The sequence below is a fragment of the Salvelinus sp. IW2-2015 genome, unplaced genomic scaffold, assembly GCF_002910315.2.
Source record: "Salvelinus sp. IW2-2015 unplaced genomic scaffold, ASM291031v2 Un_scaffold552, whole genome shotgun sequence".
Taxonomy (NCBI): Eukaryota; Metazoa; Chordata; class Actinopteri; order Salmoniformes; family Salmonidae; genus Salvelinus; species Salvelinus sp. IW2-2015.
Window position 1 is genome coordinate 194799 of NW_019942572.1, and position 23934 is coordinate 218732.

The 23934-nt window shown below is 42.0% G+C and overlaps 1 pseudogene; it reads left to right on the plus strand.

Moving 5' to 3' along the window:
- Positions 1-23934, plus strand: part of LOC112068521 (neuroblast differentiation-associated protein AHNAK-like) — a 49210-nt pseudogene that overhangs the window by 680 nt on the left and 24596 nt on the right.

The following is a 23934-nucleotide window of genomic DNA, read 5'->3' on the forward strand; positions in this document are numbered from 1 at the left end:
ATGTATAGCCTAGTCCGGTTGTGATTTCATCTCAGCGACGTGGATATTGATCCTCCTATTCTAACCCTGCCCTGCACGCAGGAAAGAAAAAAGAAAGTTGTTTAAAGAAACCGCCCAAAACATCATCATTGATGAAAAACCTGTCAAGTTAAATGATATTTGTTCTATTTGCCTCTAATCTATCAAGTCGAGTGTTTGTGTGAGTATGAGTAATTATTTGCTTAGAAATGGCTATCAGTAAAGGCAGTTCCCCATAAAGCGTTTTATTAAGATAGCCTACAGACTTGGGTGTGGATTCTACTCTCTTACAAGTCCTTCACCTCCCTTCTGGTTCAGAGAGGCGCACCAAGGGAAGAGGGAGAGAGAAAATAATTGCACACACTCTGCAATCATGTACAGAAGTCTTAGAACAACATCTTATAACCCATCTTCACGAGACCAACGGTTTTCAGAGTATAGTATAGTAACGGGTTTAGTATAGTATAACAAAAAACGGTACATTTCGAATTTAGCAACAACATTTTTTTTGTATCTGTTTAACGTGTTGACATGGGTGGAGTTTTACGGACTTTCTCGCTCGCAGTTTTAACTCGATTCGTTTTATCCCGGGATTCTAGCCAGGGTGGAGAGAGAGAGAGAGAGGGGGGGGGTATGGTAATGGAATGTAGTGGTTAGGAAATACTTACTAATTGAAACCAGGTCTGAGGAAAAGAGGGGAAAATAATCAAGACTTCTGCAGCACATAGAGAAATCGTTTTTTCTTTTTTTATCGAGCTCAGAAACGAAGATACAGAATGTGTTTGAATAACAGAACAGCTACGCTGTTTTAACTTCAGGCGTGTATTAACCTTGAAGAGTTATGATCAAACGAAACAGACACGTTTTTGTTCGTTTCTTCATCACAATAGACATAAGATAGAGATGTAGCGACATTGATCCCTGAAACATTATGCTTTGTAGAGTTGGGTGGAAATTCATATTTTTTAAAGCTCAGCCCTTCCCCCTTCTGCCACACCCTGGCCGACGTTCTTCTGTGAAACAGCAAGGAAAAGAATACCGCTCTCCCAGAAAACACTAGTTATAGGCTGTCATCGGAGCCAGCGAGCTCACACAGAATGCCTTAAAGCTGTAAAAGTCTAGCGTTCTCCAATTGTTCCTGTCGAAGTGATGGGCTGTATGGTCGGTCAAGTCATGCTTAAAGTGGCAATATGTAACTTTTTGGGCAACCCTACCAAATTCACATAGAAATGTGTGCTATAGATCTATCATTTGTGCGGCAGGTAGCCTAGTGGTTAGAGCGTTGTCGAATCCCCGAGCTGACAAGGTATACATCTGTTGTTCTGCCCCTGAACCAGACTGTTCAGGCTGTCATTGTAAATAAGAATTTGTTCTTCACTGACTTAAATAAAACATTTAAAAACGAAATAATTCAACTTGAAAGTAAGTCTAAYAACTGTAGGTATGTTCTATGTGTGCTATTTCTATGCTTCCGGTTCATAAGTTTTGTTTTTGTGTCTTTAGGTTTTGTAATTGAGCTTAAAACAGCTGAAAATACTATATTTTTTGTTATGGAAAATATATTTCACAGTGATTTTAYATAGCACAAGCAATTTCTCAAGCAAGACTTTTGCAAGGTCTGTCTGGGAGTGGTCTGAGTGGGAAGGGGGAAACTGAAAACTTGGTGTTATTGACAGAGAAATGTGGAACTCTCATAACTAATTMTCTGCCTGGTGATGTCACGTGGCAGGCCAAAACGCCATCCCAACAAAATAGGCTGTAATTTTAGTCAATCTTTTCAAAAATCTCTAACACTAAAAGGGAATTATCACCATTTTCACAAATTCACAATATTATTCCAACCTCATAGTGTGGCAACACAGACAAATCACGTTTTTGACTGTACTAGACSTTTAAAATGTAAACTTTGTTATTATTGTGATGGTATGTAAAAGTATAGCCTATGTCTGTATTCAGTGTTTTGAACAGTTCATTTGACTCGGTAGTACTTGTTCCAAACAGAGAATATAGTAAGTGTCAACTATGGATTGGAATAAAGTAAGCAATCATTTAAGAAAACATCAGGTTCAGAACAGAGCCTTTCTTAACAACCCCCCTGACGTCGTTATTTAGTCATGTGATCTATCAGTCCAGTGGACATGGAATTCATAGAACACTCATCATTGTATTCCAACAAACCTGCCACCACAGCTTTCCCCTGCCAACTGTTGATAGCAGAGGAGAGGAGTGGCATTCTCACTGGGCCCGTGTGAGATGGAAAGAGACCACTTCCTTTTTTTTCATTTCCTCATCACGGGCCCATTCGAAAGAGGGAGAGAGGGAGAGAGAGGGAGGGAGAGAGAGGGGAGAGAGAGAGGAGAGAGAGGGAGAGAGAGAGAGGGAGAGGGGAGAGAGGGAGAGAGAGGGAGAGGGGAGAGAGAGAGGAGAGAGAGAGGAGAGACAGAGAGAGAGAGAGAGAGAGGGGAGAGAGGGAGAGGGGAGAGAGAGGGAGAGAGAGAGAGGGAGAGAGGAGAGAGAGAGGAGAGAGAGAGAGAGGGGAGAGAGAGGGAGAGAGAGAGGAGAGAGGAGAGAGAGAGAAAACAAAAAGATAATAACTTGACACATTGGAAAGAATTAACAAAAAAACAGAGCAAACTAGAATGCTATTTGGCCCTAAACAGAGAGTACAAAGTGGCAGAATACCTGACCACTGTGACTGACCTAAACTTAAGGAAAGCTTTGACTATGTACAAACTCAGTGAGCATAGCCTTGCTATTGAGAAAGGCTGCCGTAGGCAGACCTGGATCTCAAGAGAAGACAGGCTGTGTGCACACTGCCCACAAAATGAGGTGGAAACTGAGCTGCACTTCCTAACCTCCTGCCAAATGTATGACCATATTAGAGACACATATTTCCCTCAGATTACACAGACCCACAAAGAATTCGAAAACAAACCCAATTTTGATAAACTCCCATATCTACTGGGTGAAATACCACAGTGTGCCATCACAGCAGCAATATTTGTGACCTGTTGCCACAAGAAAAGGTCAACCAGTGAAGAACAAACACCATTGTAAATACAACCCATATTTATGTTTATTTATTTTCTCTTTGTACTTMAACTATTTGCACATCATTACAACACTGTATATAGACATAATATGACATTTGAAATGTCATTATTCTTTTGTGAGGGTAATGTTTACTGTTACTTTWTATTGTTTATTTCACTTTTGTTCATTATCTACTTRACTTGCTTTGGCAATGTAAACATGCCAARAAAGCCCTTTAAATTGAAATTGAATTGTYTGAGAGAGAGAGATTGTATTTTAACACTTGTATTCGTCTCTGTGTCTGATTGTTCCCTGGGTGTTTTAATTGTAGATAATTAAGACATTTAAGTCATTTATTTTATTTATCACATAGATTTCACACCTGGTGCCCTGAAGCAGCTGTCCGTCCATCAGAATTGGTGAAATAAGGACTAGAGGTAGTACTGCAATACGTTATTGATCCCAACTTGGGAAATTGTTGACTAAAGCTCCAATATTGTCGGGGGTTTTCCTCCCCCMCTGTGTGACTGTAAATCCATCTAAAAAAATCTCTCTTGACTCATGGACTTACACTATATATACAAGAATACACTGAASAAAAATATAAACACAACATGTAAAGTGTTGGTCCCATGTTTCATGAGRTGAAATAAACGATCCCAGAAATGTTCCGTACGCACAAAAAAGTTTATTTCTCTGAATCTTCATTGACAAACATTGGCCGTAGYATGGCCTTACTGYAGAGCTCAGTGACTTTCGATGTGGCACCGTCATAGGATGCCACCTTTCCYACAAGTCAGTTCGTCAAATTTATGCCCTGCTAAAGCTGCCCCTGGTCAAATGTAAGTGTGGTTATTGTGAAGTGGAAACGTCTAGGAGCAACAACGGCTCAGRCGCCAAGATGGTAGGCCACACAAGCTCACAGAACGGGACCGGCGAGTGCTGAAGCGCGCAGCGTGTAAAAATCGCCTGTCCTCAGTTGCAACACTCACTACAGAGTTCCAAACTGCCTCTGGAAGTAACGTCAGCACAAGAACTGTTCGTCGGGAGCTTCATGAAATGGGTTTCCTGGCCGAGCAGCCGCACACAAGCCTAAGATCACTATGCACAAGCGTTGGCCCGAAATGGAGTGGACTCTGGAGCAGTGGAAACACGTTCTCTGGAGCGATGAATCACGCTTTACCATCTGGCAGTCAAACAMACAAATCTGGGTTTGACGGATGGCAGGAGAACGCTACCTGCCAGAATGCATAGTGCCAACTGTAAAGTTTGGTGGAAGAGAAATAATGGTGTTCTTCATCTTCAAATAATATTTTTGCAGGAATGCAAATGATTTTGCCGAAGATTGTATCTCCGCCGGGCTGGGCAACCTGAGCTTTTGCTATCTCATCCGCCATGGCGCTACACTTTGGTCTTTGTAGTACGCATGTTAATATCATGTCTGGTCCAGCATCATGATAACATGCCTGTCTGTTTTTCTTGGTTCAGGCTAGGTCCCTTAATTCCAGTGAAGGGAAATCTTAACGATACAGCATACAATGACTTTCTAGATGATTCTGTGCTTCCAACTTTGTGGCAACAGTTTGGGAATGGCCTTTTCCTGTTTCAGCATGACAATGCACCCGTGCACAAAGCAAGGTCCATAAAAAAATGGTTTGTCAAGATCGGTGTGGAACAACTTAACTGGCCTGCACAGAGCCCTGACCTCAACCCCATCGGACACCTTTTTGGATGAATTGGAACGCCGACTATGAGCCAGGCCTAATCGCCCAACATCAGTGAAGTACCTCACTAATGCTCTTGTGGCTGAATGGAAGCAAGTCCCCGCACCAATGTTCCAACATCTAGTGGAAAGCCTTCCCAGAAGAGTGGAGGTTGTTATCGCAGCAAAGGGGGGGACCATTAATAACTCCTTATACCTTTTTGTTTCTCTCCGTCACCCACAAGCACTTTCAACATTTAGATAATAAAGTACCTTTCCATTGTGTTAACGATGGAGAATTTTAAGTATCGACCAACCTATCGGGTATCTCACTGCACCCTCATACACCATGTCTTGAAATATGCAGAAAGAGAGATTTACACTGAGTGTACCAAACATTAGGAACACCTTTCTACTATCGAGTTGCACCCCCTTTTGCCCTCAGAATAGCCMCAATTCGTCAGGGCATGGACTCTACAAGGTGTCYAAYGCYTTCCACAGGACTGCTGGCCCATGTTGTCTCCAATGCTTCCAACASTTGTGTCAAGTTGMCTGGATTTCTTTTGGYTGGTGGAACATTCTTGATACACATGGGAAACTGTTGAGCGTGAAAAACCCAGCAGCGTTGCAGTTCTTGACACACTCAAACCGGTGTGCCTGGCACCTGCTACCATGCCCCATTCAAAGGTACTTAAATATTTTGTCTCGCCCATTCACCTTCTGAATGTCACACATACACAATCCATATCTAAAGGCTTAAAAATCCTTATTTAACCTGTTTCCTCTCCTTCATCTACACTGATGAAAGTGTATTTTCCAGGTGAAATCAATAAGGGATCGTTGGATTTCATCTGGATTCCCTTGGTCAGTCTATGTCATGTTCCCAATCAAATCAAAATGTATTAGTCACATGTGCCGAATACAACAGGTACAGTGAAATACTTACTTACAAGCCCTTAACCAACCATGCAGTTTTAAGAAAAAATAAGTGTTAAGAAAGTATTTACTAAATAAACTGAAGTAAACAATAAAACAATAAAAAAAATAACAAATAATTAAAGAGCAACAATAGTAACGAGGCTGTATACAGGGTGTTACGGTACAGAGTCAATGTGGAGGCTATATACAGGGGGGTACCAGTACAGAGTCAATGTGGAGGCTATATACAGGGTGTTATGGTACAGAGTCAATGTGGAGGCTATATACAGGAGGGTACCAGTACAGAGTCAATGTGCGAGGGCACAGGTTAGTCGAGGTAATTGAGGTAATATGTACATGTAGGTAGAGGTATCAGGTAGCCATTTGGTAAGCTGTTCAGGAGTCTTATGGCTTGGGGGTAGAAGCTGTTAAGAAGCCTTTTGGACCTAGACTTGGTGCTCCGGTACCGCTTGCCGTGCAGTAGCAGAGAGAACAGTCTATGACTAGGGTGACCTACCCTCACCACCTGGGGCGGCACGTCAGGAAGCCCATCATCCAGTTGCAGAGGGAGGTTTTTAGGGCACGATGGTGGTGTTGAATGCTGAGCTGTGTTTCCTTTGTCCAGGTGGGAAAGTGCAGTGTGGAGTGCAATAGAGATTGCATCATCTGTGGATCTGTTGGGGCGGTATGCAAATTGGAGTGGGTCTAGGGTTTTTGAGATAATGGTGTTGTTGTGAGCCATGACCAGACTTTCAAAGCACTTCATGGCTACGGACGTGAGTGCTACGGTTTTGGTAGTCATTTAGGCAGGTTACCTTGGTGTTATTGGGCACAAGGGACTATGGTGGTCTGCATGAAACATGTTGGTATTACAGACTAGGTCAGGGACAGGTTGAAAATGTCAGTGAAGACGCTTGGTCAGCGCGTGCTCGGAGTTCACGTCCTGGTAATCTGTCTGGCCCTGCAGCCTTGTGAATGTTGAGCTGTTTAAATGTCTTACTCACATCGGCTATAGAGACTGTGATCACACAGTAGTCCGGAACAGCTGGTGCTCTCATGCATGCTTCAGTGTTGCTTGCCTCGAAGTGTGCATAGAAGCAATTTAGCTGGTCTGGTAGGCTTGTGTCACTAGGCAGCTCGCAGCTGTGCTTCCCTTTGTAGTCCATATTAGTTTCCAAGCCCTGCCACATCCGACGAGCGTCGGATCCGGTGTAGTAAGATTCAATCTTAGTCCTGTATTGATGCTTTGCCTGTTTGATGGTTCGTCGGAGGGCATTGCAGGATTTCTTATAAGCATCCGGGTTAGAGTCCTGCTTCATGAAAGCGGCAGCACTACCCTTTAGCTCAGGGCAGATGTTGCCTGTAATCCATGGCTTCTGGTTGGGGTATGTACGTATGGTCACTGTGGGGGCAACGTCATCAATGTGCTTATTGATGAAGCCAGTGACTATTGTGGTGTACTCCTCAATGCCGTCTGGAAGAATCCCGGAATATATTCCAGTCTGTGCTAGCAAAACAGTCCTGTAGTGTAGCATCTGCGTCATCTGACCACTTCCGTATTGAGCGAGTCACTGGTACTTCCTGCTTTAGTTTTTGCTTGTAAGCAGGAATCAGGAGGATAGAATTATGGTCAGATTTGCCAAATGGAGGGTTGATGGAGAGCTTTGTACATGTCTCTGTGTGTGGAGTAAAGGAGGTCTAGAGTTTTTTTCTCCTCTGGTTGCACATGTAACYTGCTGGTAGAAATTAGGTAAAACTTATTTAAGTTTCTCTGCATAAAWGTCCCTGGCCACTAGGAGCGCTGCCTCCTCGTTCAGTCACGACTCTGTGAAACATAAGATATGACTTTTTTTAATGTCCCGTTGGTAGGATAGTATCGAGCAGAGATCATCCAGTTTATTATCCAATGATTGCACGTTGGCTAATAGGACGGATGGCGGGTCATCCACTCGCTGTCGGATTCTTACAAGGCACCTCGACCTACGACCCCTATATCTCTGTCTCTCCTTCATGCGAATGACGGGGATTTGGGCCTTGTTCAGTATCTGAAGCAAATCCTTTTTTATTTCCTTTTATCCTCCTCTGGTGCCATTATACCCCCTCCTAATGTCATGTTCCTAATGTTTTGTACWCTCCGTATTTTGGTCTGTGCAAAATTGTTTTTCTAAAATTATTCTGTCATGGAAATCAATGTATTTCRCATTTATAGTTTATATGCCAATTTATCGGCGAATTCACAAAAGATATCCAAGGATTGTTCAATAGGGTTGAATGATATTGGTTCTTGTTGAATATGTTTCATTTGAAGTTGTTAAATGTTCTTTAACATTTGAAAATAGACAAGTGAAAAGATTCTGGGGATGAACGTACACATCTTCAATATGGACCCACGTTTCCTCTTTAGTGCATTTAACTAACTATATTTCACTCATTTAACTAACTATATTTCACTCATTTAACTAACTATATTTCACTCATTTAACTAACTATATTTCACAAGTTAAAGCCCTGGGTGGTGGGCAGATACAATTTCAAGTCTGGAAGGTTAAAACCACCTCAGACATAGGAAGATGTAAAACCTTCCTTTTTAATACCATGAGTTTTATTTTCCCATATAAAGTGTGTTATGACCGAGTATACTTTTTTATCAGAATGTCTTCGGGTGTATTTCCCATTTATAGTAATTGGTATTACCGAGAATAAATCTAAAAACCTTTGGAGCCATGCTGTTCTGAAGAAGTTTATTGTACCTGTAAGATTTATGGGAAGATTATTCCATTTAATTAAATCTGCTTTTATATGGTTGACTAATGGGATAAAGTTATATTTATATAAGCATCCTAAGTATTTTATATATTTTTTTGTGGTGATCTTAAAGTTTTAGATCATGAGTTATTCTGTTTCCTATTGTTGTTATTTATTTACTTTCCTCRACGTTCCATTTTATGTCRTGAGATTTTAGAGTATTCWGAAAATATTTTTAGCAAATGGGGACATTGAGTTTTCACTATTGGTCCGGGTATACCAAGGTCGGTAGTGACGCCTCCGGCACTGAGATGCACTCGGAGTGGAGTGCCTAAATGTCCGGGTGGCAGTGCGAGTAATGCAAATATATTTTTTGCTTTGTTGAGGTTGTTCTCCGGCTGGCAACATATACAGGCTCACGTGTATTTTTTAAAACTGTAATTTCTCTACCTCCGTCTCAGCACTTGTCTTTACTTGTTTAAAACCCATTTGTTTCCAACCACAGCTGTTCTTGAACGCTGACATAAATCCGGTAGCCTGTGGAATGTACAGGAAGTTTCAAAGTTGCTAACAGTCAAAAGGTTACAGGTGTGTTACCTGTCAATATGTCATGTGACTGGAAAACATTATAATGATTCATGTCAACAATAACTTTAGAATTTCATAGAGGTTCAGGTATTACATTTTGATTTCCAAAGCTCCAGGGGAAACCATTCCTTTAAGATTTATATGGAGGTGTGATATTAGCCTGTAATTACCATTAAGATGTACATGGAAGTGTGATATTAGCCTGTAATTACCATTAAGATGTACATGGAAGTGTGATATTAGCCTGTAATTACCATTAAGATGTATATGGAGGTGTGTAATTACCATTAGCCACTGGTGACATTCACACAAACAATAAACTGTGTCACTTTGGGACAGACATCAACAGCCTACTTAGTAAATAACACAGTACTTGTATGCAGTCCTTTTATGTTGGTGTATTTTGATGAGCATTGGAAACAAAATGTAAATCATTTCAGTAAAAGGATTTATTCCAAATCAGTGAAATAATAATTTATAGTTCAGTTATGTTATGTTATGTTATGCTCTATGATTTGAGGTTTTACACACCATGCACTGTAGAAAAAACACATTTGCCTCTGTCAATCTACAACATTTTCATGTTTGCTTATGCAAAACCTCTCCCTCCCTCCCTCTCTCTCTCTCTCTCTCTCTCTCTATCCTCCTCTCCCTCCCTCCTCTTCTCTCTCTCGTCTCTCTCCCGCTCTCTCTCCTCTCGCTCTCTTCTCTCTCTCTCCTCTCTCTCTCTCTCTCTCTCGCGCTCTCTTCTCTCGCTCTCTCCTCTCTCTCGCCTCTCTCCTTCTCTCTTCCTCTGCTCCCCTCTCTCTCTCTCTCTCTCTCTCTTCTCTCTCTCTCTCTCTCGCCTCTCTCTCTCTCTTCTCTTCTCCCCTCCTCTCTCTCTCTCTCTCTTCTTTCTCCTCTCTCTCTCTCCTCTCTCTCTCCTTCCTCCTCTCTCATCCTCTCGCACTCTCTCATCTCTCCTCTCTCTCTCTCTCTGGTCTGTAAACCAGTCAGGCCAGTTAGTGGTAACACTGTTGCTTTCTCACCTCTTCCACACACCCCATTGCTTACAACTACTCCCACAACAAAGGGAGGAACAAAACATTGAGACAATTCTGTTTGATAGCATAATTCAGTATGTCTATCTCCTTAGCTGGATTCCGTCCAAATGGCACCCTATGCCCTTCATAGTGCACTACTTTAGACCAGAGCCTATTCCCTATATAGTGCACTACTTTAGACCAGAGCCCATAGAATTAACCAATCTTGCCTACGCCAGTATTTTATATATTCGTGATAAAGTGTTCTTTATCACGATAACTTACTCTATCTATCTCTGATAGTTGTCTTCATCAATCATCTTAACTCACTGACAGATCCTTTCAGATACAGAGACTATTAACTCCTAGTGTTGACCAGATCAAGACTAACTCTCTAGGTATTTGCCAGATACAGACAACTCTCAGGTAGTACCAGAACAAGACTAACTCTCTAGGTTATTTACCAGATACAAGACTAACTCTCTAGTATTTTTACCAGATACAAGACAACTCTCTAGGTGTTTACCAGATACAAGACTAACTCTCTAGGTGTTTACCGAGATACAAGACTAGACCCTAGGTATTTACCAGATACAAGACTAACTCTCTAGTGTTTTACCAGATACAAGACACTCTCTCTAGGTGTTTTACCAAACAAGACTAACTCTCTAGGTATTTACCAGATACAACAACTCTCTAGGTGGTTTACCAGATACAAGAACAACTCCTGGTTTACCGATCACTAACTCTCTAGTATTTACCAGATACAAGACTAACTCTCAGGATTACCAGATACAAGACTAACTCTCTAGGTTTTACCAGATACAAGACTAACCTCTAGTGTTTACCAGATACAACTACTCTCTCTAGGTAGTTTACCAGATACAAACTAACTCTCTAGGTATTTACCAGATACAAGACTACTCTCTAGGATTTTACCAGATACAAACTAACTCTCTAGGTGTTTACAGATACAATACTAACTCTCTAGGTGTTTACCAGATACAAGACTAACTCTCTAGGTATTTACCAGATACAAGACTAACCTCTAGGTATTACCAGATACAATACGAACTCTCTAGGTATACCAATACAGACAACCTCTAGTGTTTACCAGATATACAAGACTAACTCTCTAGGTATTTACCAGATACAAGACTAACTCTCTAGGTTCCAGATAAAGACTACTCTAGGTTTACCAGATACAAGACTACTCCTAGGTGTTTACCAGATACAAGACTAACTCTCTAGGGTTTACCAGATACAAGACTAACTCTCTAGAGTGTATTACCAGATACAAAGACTAACTCTCTAGGTAATTTACAGATACAAGACTAACCTCTAGGTGTTACCAATACAAGACTAACTCTCTAGGTGTACCAGATACAATGACTAACTCTCTAGGTATTACCGAATACAAGACTAACTCTCTAGGATTACCAGTATACCAAGAAACTAACTCTCTAGGTGTTTACCAGATCAAAGACAACTCTCTAGGTGTTTACCAGATACAAGACTACTCTCTAGTATTTACCAGATACAAACAACCTAGTATAGCAATACACAACTCTCTAGGTATTTACCAAATACAAGACTAACTCTCTAGGTTTCGCAATACAAGCTACTCTCTAGATTTACCAGATAACAAGACTACTCTCTTAGGTATTTACCAGATACAAGACTAACCTCTAGGTATTTACCATACAAGACTACTCTCTAGGTTTTACCAGATACAAGACTAACTCTCTAGGTATTACCAGATACAAGACTAACTCTCTAGTGTACCAGATACAAGACTAACTCTCTAGTATTTACCAGATACAAGATCAACTCTCTAGTGTTTACCAGATACAAGACTAACTCTCTAGGTATTTACCAGATACAAGAAATCTCTAGGTTTACCAGATACAAACTCTCTCTAGTATTTACCAGATAACAAGACTAACTCTCTAGTAGTTTACCAGATACAAGACTAACTCCTATTGTATACCAGATACAACTAACTCTCAGTATTTACCAGATACAAGACTAACCTCTAGTGTTACCAGATACAAACTAACCTCTGGTATTACAATAAAGACTAACTCTCTAATGTTACCAGATACAAGACTACTCTTTAGGTATTTACCAAACTGGAGAGTCTATACGCTCCTTGGCACAATCAGGTACAGAGATCCATTCAGTGACGATGATGTAGTTGCCTAACATGACGCAACCAAATGAAAAATACGAAAAGTGATTCTGTTTGTGGCTGGATCCTGTGCGGACACTGCTCTGGTTTGCAGGCAGCACACAGAGAGGCTGGGTAGAGTGAGTGGAGGTCATTTCTTTGGAGTTAGTCACTGTGGGAGAGGTACAGAGGAGAGACTGGGCTCCGTTCCAGCTGGCCTGACAGCGCTATCAAGTAATGTGTGAGACTGGAGCCCAGGGTGGGCCTCCTCAGCCTTGTAGAGTACAGCCACACAGCCAGAGTGGGCCCTGCCTCAGCCTTGTGGACACGGCACCCCCAGAGTGGCCCTGCTCAGCCTGTGGAGCACGGCACCCAGCCCAGAGTGGGCCCTGCTCAGCCTTGTAGAGCACGGCACCCAGCCCAGAGTGGGCCTGCTCAGCCTGTAGAGTACCGCCCAAGCTCAGCCTTGTGAGCACGGCACCCAGCCCAGAGTGGCGGCCGCTCAGCCTTGTAGAGCACGGCACCCAGCCCAGAGTGGGGCCTGCTCAGCCTTGTGGAGCACGCCAGCACCCACCCCCAGAGTGGGGCCTGCTCAGCCTTGTAGAGCACGGCACCCAGCCCAGAGTGGGCCTGCTCAGCCTTGTAGAGCACAACACAACACCCAGGCCTGTTGCCTAGCCCATTGGTTGCTCTCTTAGCAGCCTAGCTAGCACTGAGAGGCTAGGCTGTTTAGCCCTGTAGCCTGTTGCTACAAGTGTTGCAAGCAAACAACCTTCACCGAGACAGGACTCGAGGCAAGGGGGGCCAGCCTCGTAGCACAGCGCGCACCAGCCGATTTAGCCTGTTGCCCCCACTACGCTAACTCCCTGGGATAAGAGAGTCTGCTAAATGACTCACCACTGTAAGTCTCTCTGGATAAGTGCATCTGCTAAATGATGTAAATGTAAAAAGCTAGCACTGCCTGAGGTGGGACTCGTAGCCTAGCCCGTTGCTCCATTCCCTTAGCAAGCAAGCTAGCACTGCCAGAGGTGGGACTCGTAGCCTAGCCCGTTGCTCCAATCCCTTAGCAAGCAAGCTAGCACTGCCAGTGGTGGGACTCGTAGCCTAGCCCGTTTCTCCAATCCCTTAGCAAGTAAGCTAGCACTGAGATGGTGGTAAGACTGGAGGCACATAGAAATCAATCTATTTGTTTGACTGACTAGAACGGGGAAAAGCCCATTAGGTGACGGAAATTTGACAGAACACTCATGAGTACAATCAATATTCTAGTCCGTCTAATTCCCGGCCCAGCCCCACACTCCTTTTAGCAAGCAAGCTAGCGTTGACCACTCCTCTGTGTGCACTGCTGTGATTGTGATCATTAAAACAGTAGTGTTGGGGCCACACTGTTTCCTTAAAACCTACCTGAAGCAGTGACTTTGGTGTTTCTCACAATATATCTAACTGTTATTCCAGTCGCCTTGCTTTGACTAATGGTGTTCGTTTTACCACAGAGGTGTGACCAATAGTACACAGTGTTTTTGGATTTGTGATGCCCGTGTAACAAGTCAATGCCAAGTCAAGGTTGACATGTTCCTATGTTTTATAGCACCAGTGGCAAGAGCCAATTATGTTGTCAGAAAATGTTTCCAAACAGACATAAAAACAACCAAATCCAAATCAGATCAACCAAATCCTTACCTGAATCTGCTTAATTGAACGGATTACATACAGAGTGCACGTTTATGGAATTCCTTGAGACTTACCGTCTTACCTACTACGCATGTTGTTGATCTTCCTCCTTGTGACAGGAGGCAAAATGAATACAACGCCTCTGGGTGTCTGCTGGTGTAGACAGCTGTCCTACCCCTGAGACTCTCTCTATACAAACACAGTGACAATCCAACCTCGTATCGCTTGGCGTTTATCACCACCACTGGCCTATCTATTTCAGTACCCCGTCAGAAATAACCAACTAGCTAGCTACGCCAACAATAAAGCAGTGAGGATAGGAAGAGGTTTTAGCTTGGTGATGGTGTGAGGAAAGACCTTTTTAATGAGGGTTTGAAGAGAGAGAAACGCTTGTTGGATCCGTTAACCGGACCCTTGTTTACTCCTAGCTCACCGGTGGCTATTTGCTATAGACAACAACATGTAGCCATGACGCGCTTGGTTTCTGCTCTTCTGCAACTTCAAACGGGTAAGCACAAACGGAACACCGGAGTGATACATAACTATAAATCTAGCGAAGACCCAGTATGTTAACACAATGCAAATATAACTGTTTTATGCGTTAAAGGTTTGCGCTTGGAGTCGATCCTCAAACTAGTTCATCTTGTTTTAAATAATAAATTAAAATCCTGTAAAGAGTTTCCTCTTAAAACTTTTACTTTGAGTTCTGTTTTTCAACTGCCACTGAAAGAGTCTGTAAACTGTAAACACAGTTATTTGCTGAAATTTTCTTGGACGTAAAGAACAGTTCAGCTGTAAACCACAAGAAGGGAGGTAGGCAGCAGACTAATGACAGTTGTTCAAAAAACACAACTTGTCTTTAAAGAATTTGTCTGTGTGGGGGGCAGGTTGTCACTAGTCCATGCCTGTCTGTGAGGAATCTAGTCCACCAGTTGGTGTTTCTGCTCAAGAGGAAAGACTCTTCTTTGTTTCACAGTARCCTCTTCCAGTCAAAGCAGAGACCTTCAAACGCAGGAAGGAATTGTGAACTAAGCCGGATGGAAAGCACTTGACATACAACGTACCAAGGTTCAGCTTTTACTGTCGAGACAAATGGCAAAGTTTAACTGGAAAACAAATATATCAATARCAAACCAGTTGCTTATACAATTAGATCATTATTATTGATTTCAAGCTCAAAGCTTTAAGGCACTGCTGAAAAGGACCAGTGTCATTCGGGAAAACAGAATTCTCCAGATACTTTATGGTACCAGTCATGAATCTTAAATCAGATATTTCTTCGCCTTCAGACATGTGCTAGTACTGTGAGCTCCAAAACTATTGGGACAGTAAGCAGGTTTCCATCCAACCTTTTAATGTATATAAAGTACATGTCGGATGAAAAATGTCATGACAGGCCTGATGGAAACAGATTTTTTTTTCCCCCAGTAAACTTTCAAAATGTCGACAAAACTAAATATGCTAGACAAGGTGGGATCTTTATGTGTTGGTAAAATTAATTTTGCGAGAAATATCGGTGGAAACGCTTTTATACACAAATATATACGTTACCTTTCAAAAGTTTGGGGTCACTTACAAATTTCCTTGTTTTTTGAAAGAAAAGCACATTTTTCCCCCATTAAAATAACATCAAACTGATCAGAAATACAGTGTAGACATTGTTAATGTTGTAAATGACTATTGTAGATGAAAACGGCAGATTTTTTTAATGGAATATCTACGTAGGCGTACAGAGGCCCATTATCAGCAACCATCACTCCTATGTTCCAATGGCACGTTGTGTTAGCTAATCCAAGTTTATCATTTTAAAAGGCTAATTGATCATTAGAAAACCCWTTTGCAATTATGTTAGCACAGRTGAAAACTTTTGTTCTGATTAAAGAAACAATAAAACTGGCCTTATTTAGACTAGTTGAGTATCTGGAGCATCAGCATTTGTGGGTTCAATTACAAGCTGAAAAGGGCCAGAAACAAAGAACTTTCTTCTGAAACTCGTCAGTCTATTCTTGTTCTGAGAAATGAAGGCTAGAAGGTCATGATCATATATAAGAGTAGTGTATGTTTCTAAACACTTCTAAATTAATGTGTATGATTACGGATAATGAATTGTGAATAATGATGAGTGAGACACAAATATCATATCCCCCCCCAAAATGCTAACCTCTCACCAATACAATAACGGGAGGTTAGTATGTGTGGGGTACAAAAATGATGTAGTCATTCAAAAAATCATATTAAACACTATTATTTTAACATGATCTATGTAACTTATTATGTGACTTGTTAAGCAAATCTTTACTCCTGAACTTATTTAGGTTTGTCATAACAAAGGGGTTGAATACTTATTGACTCAAGACATTTCAGCTTTTCATTTGTAATTCATTTGTAAATATTTCGAAAAAGATAATTCCACTTTGACATTACGGGGGTATTGTGTGTAGGCCAGTGACAGCCCCCCCCCCCAAACAAAACCCCTCTATTTAATCCATTTTAAATTGAGGTTGTAACACAACAAAATGTGGAAAAATTCAAGCAGTGTGAATACTTTCTGAAGACACTATAACCTCAAGCGAGACGCTATCTGTTACGTTYGCCTAAGGCTAGTCGCTAGTTGTTTCTAACATGTTAATAGACCTGAACTGAAAGGGAATCTTGTCTAAACGTATTAGCAGCCACATGCAGACATCAGAACGAGGCCTACGGCAGACAGCAGCTGGGTATGTGAGGTCTGTGTACAAGCCAAGGTGTTGTTCTCCTCAGGTGGAACAGTTTAAGTAAAGGGCCAATACCTCGTGACTGTTTTTTGTTTGAGACTGTTTTGGTGACATTTGATAGTGCAGCGATGTGTCCAAGTTGTGGTTTGAACATACTAGTGTTGCGTTAGGAAACTGAAATGACCCAGCTGTCATGCGTTGCGTCTTTCTTGTTGTGTTGAGTGATCTGTGATCTGTGGTACATATTTAAAATGGCGTGGCTGCCTGCTATGGTATGGTCTGCCACATAATTCACATTACCCACTGGGCAAAGACCTCAGTTCAACGTCTAGTTTTGATTTATATTTGGTTGAGTTGGTCCACTAACGTGAATTTAATGTGAAATCAACTAAACATTTCACCATGTCGCTGGATTTAGGTTAAAAGTTAGGTGGGAAAGAAAAAACGAAATGCCCTTAACTTTGATGACTTTTTGCAAATCCAATCCGTTTTCCACGTTGATTCAACCTCATCTCCAATGTCCCCTCTAATTTCTTTCGGCACTGAGAAAATTAACAATGTTGATTCAACCAGTTTTTGTCCAGTGGGTTTTGAAATATAGAATCTCTTGCTCCACCTGTACCACTTTCAGTATTTACATGTGTTGAAAACACGCTTGATTCTTTACAGATGACCTGATACAGTATATATACAGCGGTATGTGGACACCCTTTCAAATTAGAGGATTCGTCAGGTGTATAAAATTCGAGCACACAGCCCATTCTCTCTGAGGCGAAGGTCCATTCTCTCTGAGATGAAGGTATTTCTCTTTGAGGCGAAGGTATTCTCTTGAGATGAAGGTCATTCTCTTGAGATGAAGGTCCTTCTTTGAGGTGAAGGTATTCTTCTGGGCGAGGTCTTCTTCTGAGATGAAGGTCATTTCTTGAGGCAAGGTAATTCTTCTGAGGGAGGTCCATTCTCTCTGAGGCAAGAATTTCTGAGAGTCCCATTCTCTCTGAGGCGAGGTCCATTCTTCTGGAGGGAAGGTCCATTCTCTGAGTACCTTTAGCAGATGATGGTGCCGATTCTCTCTGAGCAAAGATCCATTCTCTCTGAGGCGAAGTCATTCTCTTGAGTGAAGGTCCATTCCTCTGAGGGCGAAGGTGGATCCATTCTCTTGAGGGTTGAAGATCATTCTCTCTGAGGCGAAGGTCCTATTTCTTTGAGTGATGTAAATGTTAGGGAAGTCCTTTCTAGCGAAGGTTCTTCTTCTTGAGGCGAAGGTCCTTCTACTGATAAAGGTCCATCCATCGAGGCGAAGGTCATTCTCTCTGAAGCGAAGGTCCTTCATCTGAGGCGAAGGTCCATCTTCTCGAGCGCGAGAGTGCCGTTCTTTAGCGAGTCAATGATAAATGGGGAAGGTCATTCTCTCTGAGGGAAGGTCATTCTCTCTGAGGAGGTCCATTCTTCTCGGTTCTGAGGCGAGGTCATTCTCTCTGAGGGTGAAGGTCATTCTCTCTGAGGCGAAGTCCATTCTCTCGAGGCGAAGGCCATTCTCCTACTGAGGGTGGGGAAAAAAAGGTTTTCCTTGATTGGTTTGAAGACACAATCAGAACACACTGAAGATGTGTGACCTAGTCATGTAGATATCCCTGGAGCAGTAGCATATTAGTACGGGCATAGTTTAGGAACTTGTTTCTATGTCTTTCCAAAAGCCATGAATGAATGTGTGTTGACGTTGTTTGCTCTCTTGTTGGAGTAACATAGGCAAGAGAGACGTGTGGACGTGAGAATGAACCTAACTATTCGATCAATCAATGTGATTAACTCCTATTCCTCTTCTCTCTCCGTGTGTCCCTCTGTTAACAGACAAACAAGAAGCGAAGAGACAGAGCCCTTGGCCTTGCTTGAGCAATCCAAAGTACGTAAGTGTCCTTCATTCAAAGATATAGTCCTCCAAGATGTTGACGACAAGACGCAGGCTAAACACAACACGCAACACATCAGTTACTGTAAACCCCCTTTAATATGACATGGCCAGTCAAGCCCTGCCAGATCACACTGTTTAACTGTTGGTAGTAGCAGCTGTTGCAGGATCATTTTTTAAACTGGGGAGTCAGTGTCGTAAGCCTAAGGAATACCAAACCGCCAAACCGTACGCAGACAATGTAGCCAACAAGGGATACAGGAAAGAGGCGTATACAGACATGTTCTGTGGTCAGAAAGAGGCGGGTTAGCTAACTGGTTAGGAGCTGCCATTGTCAGAAACCAGAAGCTTTCTTGTCGGGTGGTCTGTCCTCGTGTTCCCTGCAGGCTTTCTCTCATAGCACAGTTACATAGCAAACTACAATGATGTACAACGCTCATCCCCTTTCCCATTCCTTCCCTCCAGTTCCTCCCCACTTTTCTTCTTTGATCCTTTTGTGGCCAAATTTGTACTTTCATGTCTCCATTGGGCACATTTTGATGAGCTCATCATTTGATTAGAAGATGTTTTGCAGTCAAGGCACAGAGAGACAGAAATGGAAGAAAGTTGTTTGACTGTTGTTTTTTTGTTGCTTTCTTTCACTGCTTGTCTGTCGAATGATTCCATGAACACAACAAGTCTTGTTCACAGTTTGCTTTACCCCTCAACCAGCTGGTCCTTTGACTTTACATTACAGCAATTATACAAATGATAGTTTCCCTCCTGAACTCTCTCTCTCTGTCTCTGTCTCTCTGTCTCTCTGTCTCTCTGTCTCTCTCTCTCTGTCTCTCTCTCTCTCTGTCTCTCTCTCAGCGTCTCCTTCTGTTTCTCTACTCTCTCTGCTCTCTCTCGCTCTCTCTCACGTCACTCTCTCTCTCTACAATCTCTCTCATCTCTCATCTCTCTCTCCTCTACTCTCAATCTCGGTACTCTCTCTGCTCTCGTGTCCTAACTCGACGGTCTCTCTTTAACGCTTTTCTCTACTGTCTCCTCTCGCGAGATGCCTCTTTCTCTTCTCTCTCTCTCTCCCTCTCTACCTTCTTCTGTGTCTCTCTCGTGTCTAACTCTGTCCTCTCTCTCTCTCTCTCTCCCTCTCTTCTCTCTCTCTCTCTCTCTCTCCTCTCTCACTCCTCTCTCTCTCTCTCTCTCTCTTGCCCCTCCCAGTACACCCTGCCAAAATATTCAAAGAAAAATTACTCCTCTCAAATAGATCATAAAAAGGCATTGCTTCAAAAAGGGGAGGGGAAAGGCAGTAAGAATCAACACATGGATGTTATGGAAACCTCAAGCATTTAGCTATAGTTAGAGGAATAGAAGTGAAGGAGCTTGTGGTGTCCGTAGTGCCTTAGTTACTTTTAATCGCAGAATAGATAGGGCAGGGACGTTAGAGTAGAATAACGAACTGTATAATCCGAGCCGGAGCTGAGGTTTCTCCCTCCATCTGCTTTTTGGTAAAAACTCTGGATCCCAACAACAATATAATGAGGGCTTGTTCGAGATTAGAATGAAACAGACATAGTTTTCACCCAAGGCTCTCCCATATCCTCTGAATTCGAACACCAGACAGAGATAAGCTTTGAAACAACATGCGGAAACTGCAGAGACAAAGGCATTCAACACTGGACATTGATGCAGAGTGTTTTGTGTCGTCTCTATGATATTCTATTCATCTGATAATGCAGATCACATGTTGGTGTTTGGCTCTCCAACATGCCTGCGGTTCGGGCTCTCACATGATTTGCATGGTGTTCGGCTCTCACCAGTCGGGTTCGCTCTCAGCATGTGCGACGGCTCTTCTCTCACATTGCTGGGCGTGTTACCCGGCTCTTCACATGTGCGGTCTGTTCGGCCTCTCACATACTGTGCAAAGGTGTTGGCTTTGTGATGGCCCTGCGTCAAAAGTAGTCACTATGTAGGAAAGGTGACATTTGGATGAGCCCGTTTAACCACTGCAAATGTGCCAGTGTAGTCTGCATCGTTTCCTTGTTAAAGTAACGTCCCTTTTATCTGAAGACGGCTGTGGTTGTGTTACTGAGGAGTGAAAGCTTTCTGCATCCTTTATATGTCATAGCAGGTACCGTAGTATGAGTCATTAACAATACCCCAAAATACCTAGCGTTAAACAGGAAAGTTGCAATAGTTTAAGAAACACTTAAAAATAAGCGCTGTGTTTCATATTGCTTTCCATATGCTTACCCTGGCGTGACGTTTTGATAACCGTGTAAAATCTCTCTCAACAAGAGACTCAATATCAATTATATTTGCCTGTATTTACCCCCCAAAATGAAACGCCTAATTAGCTGCCTAATTGGCTATCATAAAGAACACAAACCCTACCATATGATCTGACGAGACGACCGAGAGATCATAAGTAAAACGTAAGAATCTCTGATTCAAACGATTTCATTTAATTAAAGTAGTAATGAATAAATTGGCACATTTCTTTAAAAATGTCAATTCTGAACTTGTGTAGTCAAGTTTTAAGTTGCACACACATACTCTGATAGCATAACGTGTCACATATATATTTCCACCTTGTCTCAGAAAGGATTTACATCTCTATCAAAACCTCCATTCCAGGTGAGTCCTTACATAAACACACCTCTTATTGGAAAGTATCAAACCCATACCCTATGGGAAAAATGAATGTTAAAAAATGATTGCGAAAACCATTTCCCTGTTGACCGCTTAGCGTTTGCACTGCTTTAATTATAACACCTCGCAGCGTATTGGTGCTCGTTGTAAAAGGAATGTCATACCTGATAAACCGAGAGAAGAAAGAGGGGGGGAGAGAGGGCGAGACGTCCTCGTGTCCGCCGAGGTAGGCGGATGTGAAAGAGAGAGGAGAGGGTAAAGAGAGGCCGACGAGGGGGGGGATTGGCTGGACTGAAAGAGAGAGAAGAGCGATGAGGGGAAAGAAGAGATGGCGAGGAAGATCCGAGAGAAGAGAGGGCCCCTAGGGTGGGAGAGAGAGACGCAGGGGATGGGACCCCCCGAAGAAAACGAGACCGAGAAGGGGTGCAGAGCCCCCGTTTTCATGGCAAGGAAGAGACAACGCCCATCTTTTACTAAATCATTGTTCATACGTATTTCTGTCTTTCTTCTTCACTTTGTTCCCATGTTATATTCCAAATCAAAACATCAACATTTATTTGTCACATGCTGCTCGGTAAACAACAATTGGACTAACAGTAAATTCTACGTCCACTACCTTTACACTCCTCAACAAGCAGAGAAAAAAAGAGAATATAATAAGAAATCAATCAGAAAAAACTAATGTTAAAGAAAATATTTCTAGAAAAAATATTTTAAAAAACGGCCTGCATGGAATATTATCAATCTATCTTCCCCTTGTTCAGTTTTACACGTGCCTCTTCTAAGTTGACCACAACAGATCTGTTCAAAAAAAGGCAGTCCTTCAAAGGTACTTAATCGAAAGATTCATGCTATTCTGCATAATAGCTCCAATCACAATGAGATCAAGGTTTCCGTTCCAAAGCACCCCTATTTCCAAAAGTCAAATTTACTTTAACCGGTTTGAATTGACGACAGTGAGACATTGGCCGAAACTGGCGAGAATAAATATTACATTGCATCCAGCCATGATCTATCTGCTTATCCTCCGAATCCGTTGATCTCTTTAAATCTGTCTCATTCTATGTGAATCTTTTATTAAACACCATGGCTTGTATCTTCTGCTTCAAAACTACGTGAGCAAATGAAACATATTTCTAAGATGAATTCAATTGTCTGTTAGTCGTCCGGAACAGTTAAGCATTCTATTATAAGAATACTAGATTGAACTTTCTTGTTCATGAGGAGTGAAACCTTCTCTGTAACCGTCTGTGCCTGCTCTGTGGCCTGCTCTGTGGCCTGCTCTGTGGCCTGCTCTGTGGCCTGCTCTGTGGCCTGTTCTGTGGCCTGCTCTGTGGCCTGCTCTGTGGCCTGCTCTGTGGCTGTGTCTGAAATGGCAACATATAGGGATCTTTTTAAAATTAGAGCACTATATAGGAAARAGGATTCCATTTTAGACACAGCCTGTGTCATATCCAGAGGGAGGCACAGATGTGTAGTTGATGTGATTTAGGCTTGGGTGGTATCCAGATTGTCATACCGGAATATTCAGTAATACTGGCACTAAACACAAGGGGCACTATTTTCAAACCCCACTGAGTCTCTGTAATTCTAAGGTTAGCAATGCTAACAAGTACATGTCAAAACCTATAGGAAATGCTAGCTAAATGCTAACGTGCGCATTGCCGGACATTTTATWCAGTCTCTGACATAAACTGTTTTGCAGGACAAACATCTCAGCCCATAAAGTTATACAAGTAACTAAAAAAATGCATCTCACAGTTTGCTGCACAAAACAAATATTAGACAGTAATGTTCTTTATCCAGGAGGAGATTCTCTGCTGTTACAAAGAGAAGCTTAATTTTTCAAGAAGCTAACCAACTAGATAACTACTGAGTTAGTAAACCAAATGCACAACTGCAGAGCATTTAGCATATTCCATACTGTAGCTCCCGAGTGGRGCAGCGGTCTAAGGCACTGTATCWCTGTSGAAGAGGCGTAGCTACAGTCCCTGTTTCGAATCCGGCCTTTATTACATCCGGCTGTGATTGGGAGTCCCATAGGGCGGTGCACAATTGGCCTGGCTAGGCCGTCATTGTAAATAAGAATTTGTTCTTAACTGACTTGCCTAGTTAAAAACAAARAAAAAAAAAGGCTGAGAGGGAAAGGAAACCAAACAGTGATCTTCAATTAGACTATAGAATAACAATACTGAGGGGAAAATCAATTGCACATTTTCTGCTCTTTTGAATAAGGAATTTGATGTTTCAGAGATAAAGGCTGACAAGACCGAGATAAATCTAGGACTATCTAACTCCACTTGAAATAAAATAGAAATATATAGATCACCTGGCGTGTGCTGCACAATAGTGCATGACTACAAGGCTCCTTGTCTCTCTGTAGTTGTGTGCTTGTAAACAAACACCATGTGACTGGGTACTACCGGTTAGCTTCATAATGTAAAATAATGTGACAGGTGAATTGAAGAACGTGATCTTCTTTATCTTCTAACGTATTGCACAAGTTGACTGCAGATATTTACTTAAAAAGTAGCTTAAAATATTAAAATGTGTATTTATATATATATATATATATATATATATATATATATATATATTGTTGTATTGGCTGTCATGTTTAGTGATTTATCACCTACTACACCTGACTTAACCTGTCGTTGTTAGCCAGATACTTTACCAGTACAGATACCAGTACTGTACAATAACTTGAAAAGATGGAATGGAAAAATATATATTTTTAACACCTCTCTTTGTTTATGTAATGATAACAGGCAATACGTTTAAAATGAGCGTGGTGGTGAGGAAGAGTGGTA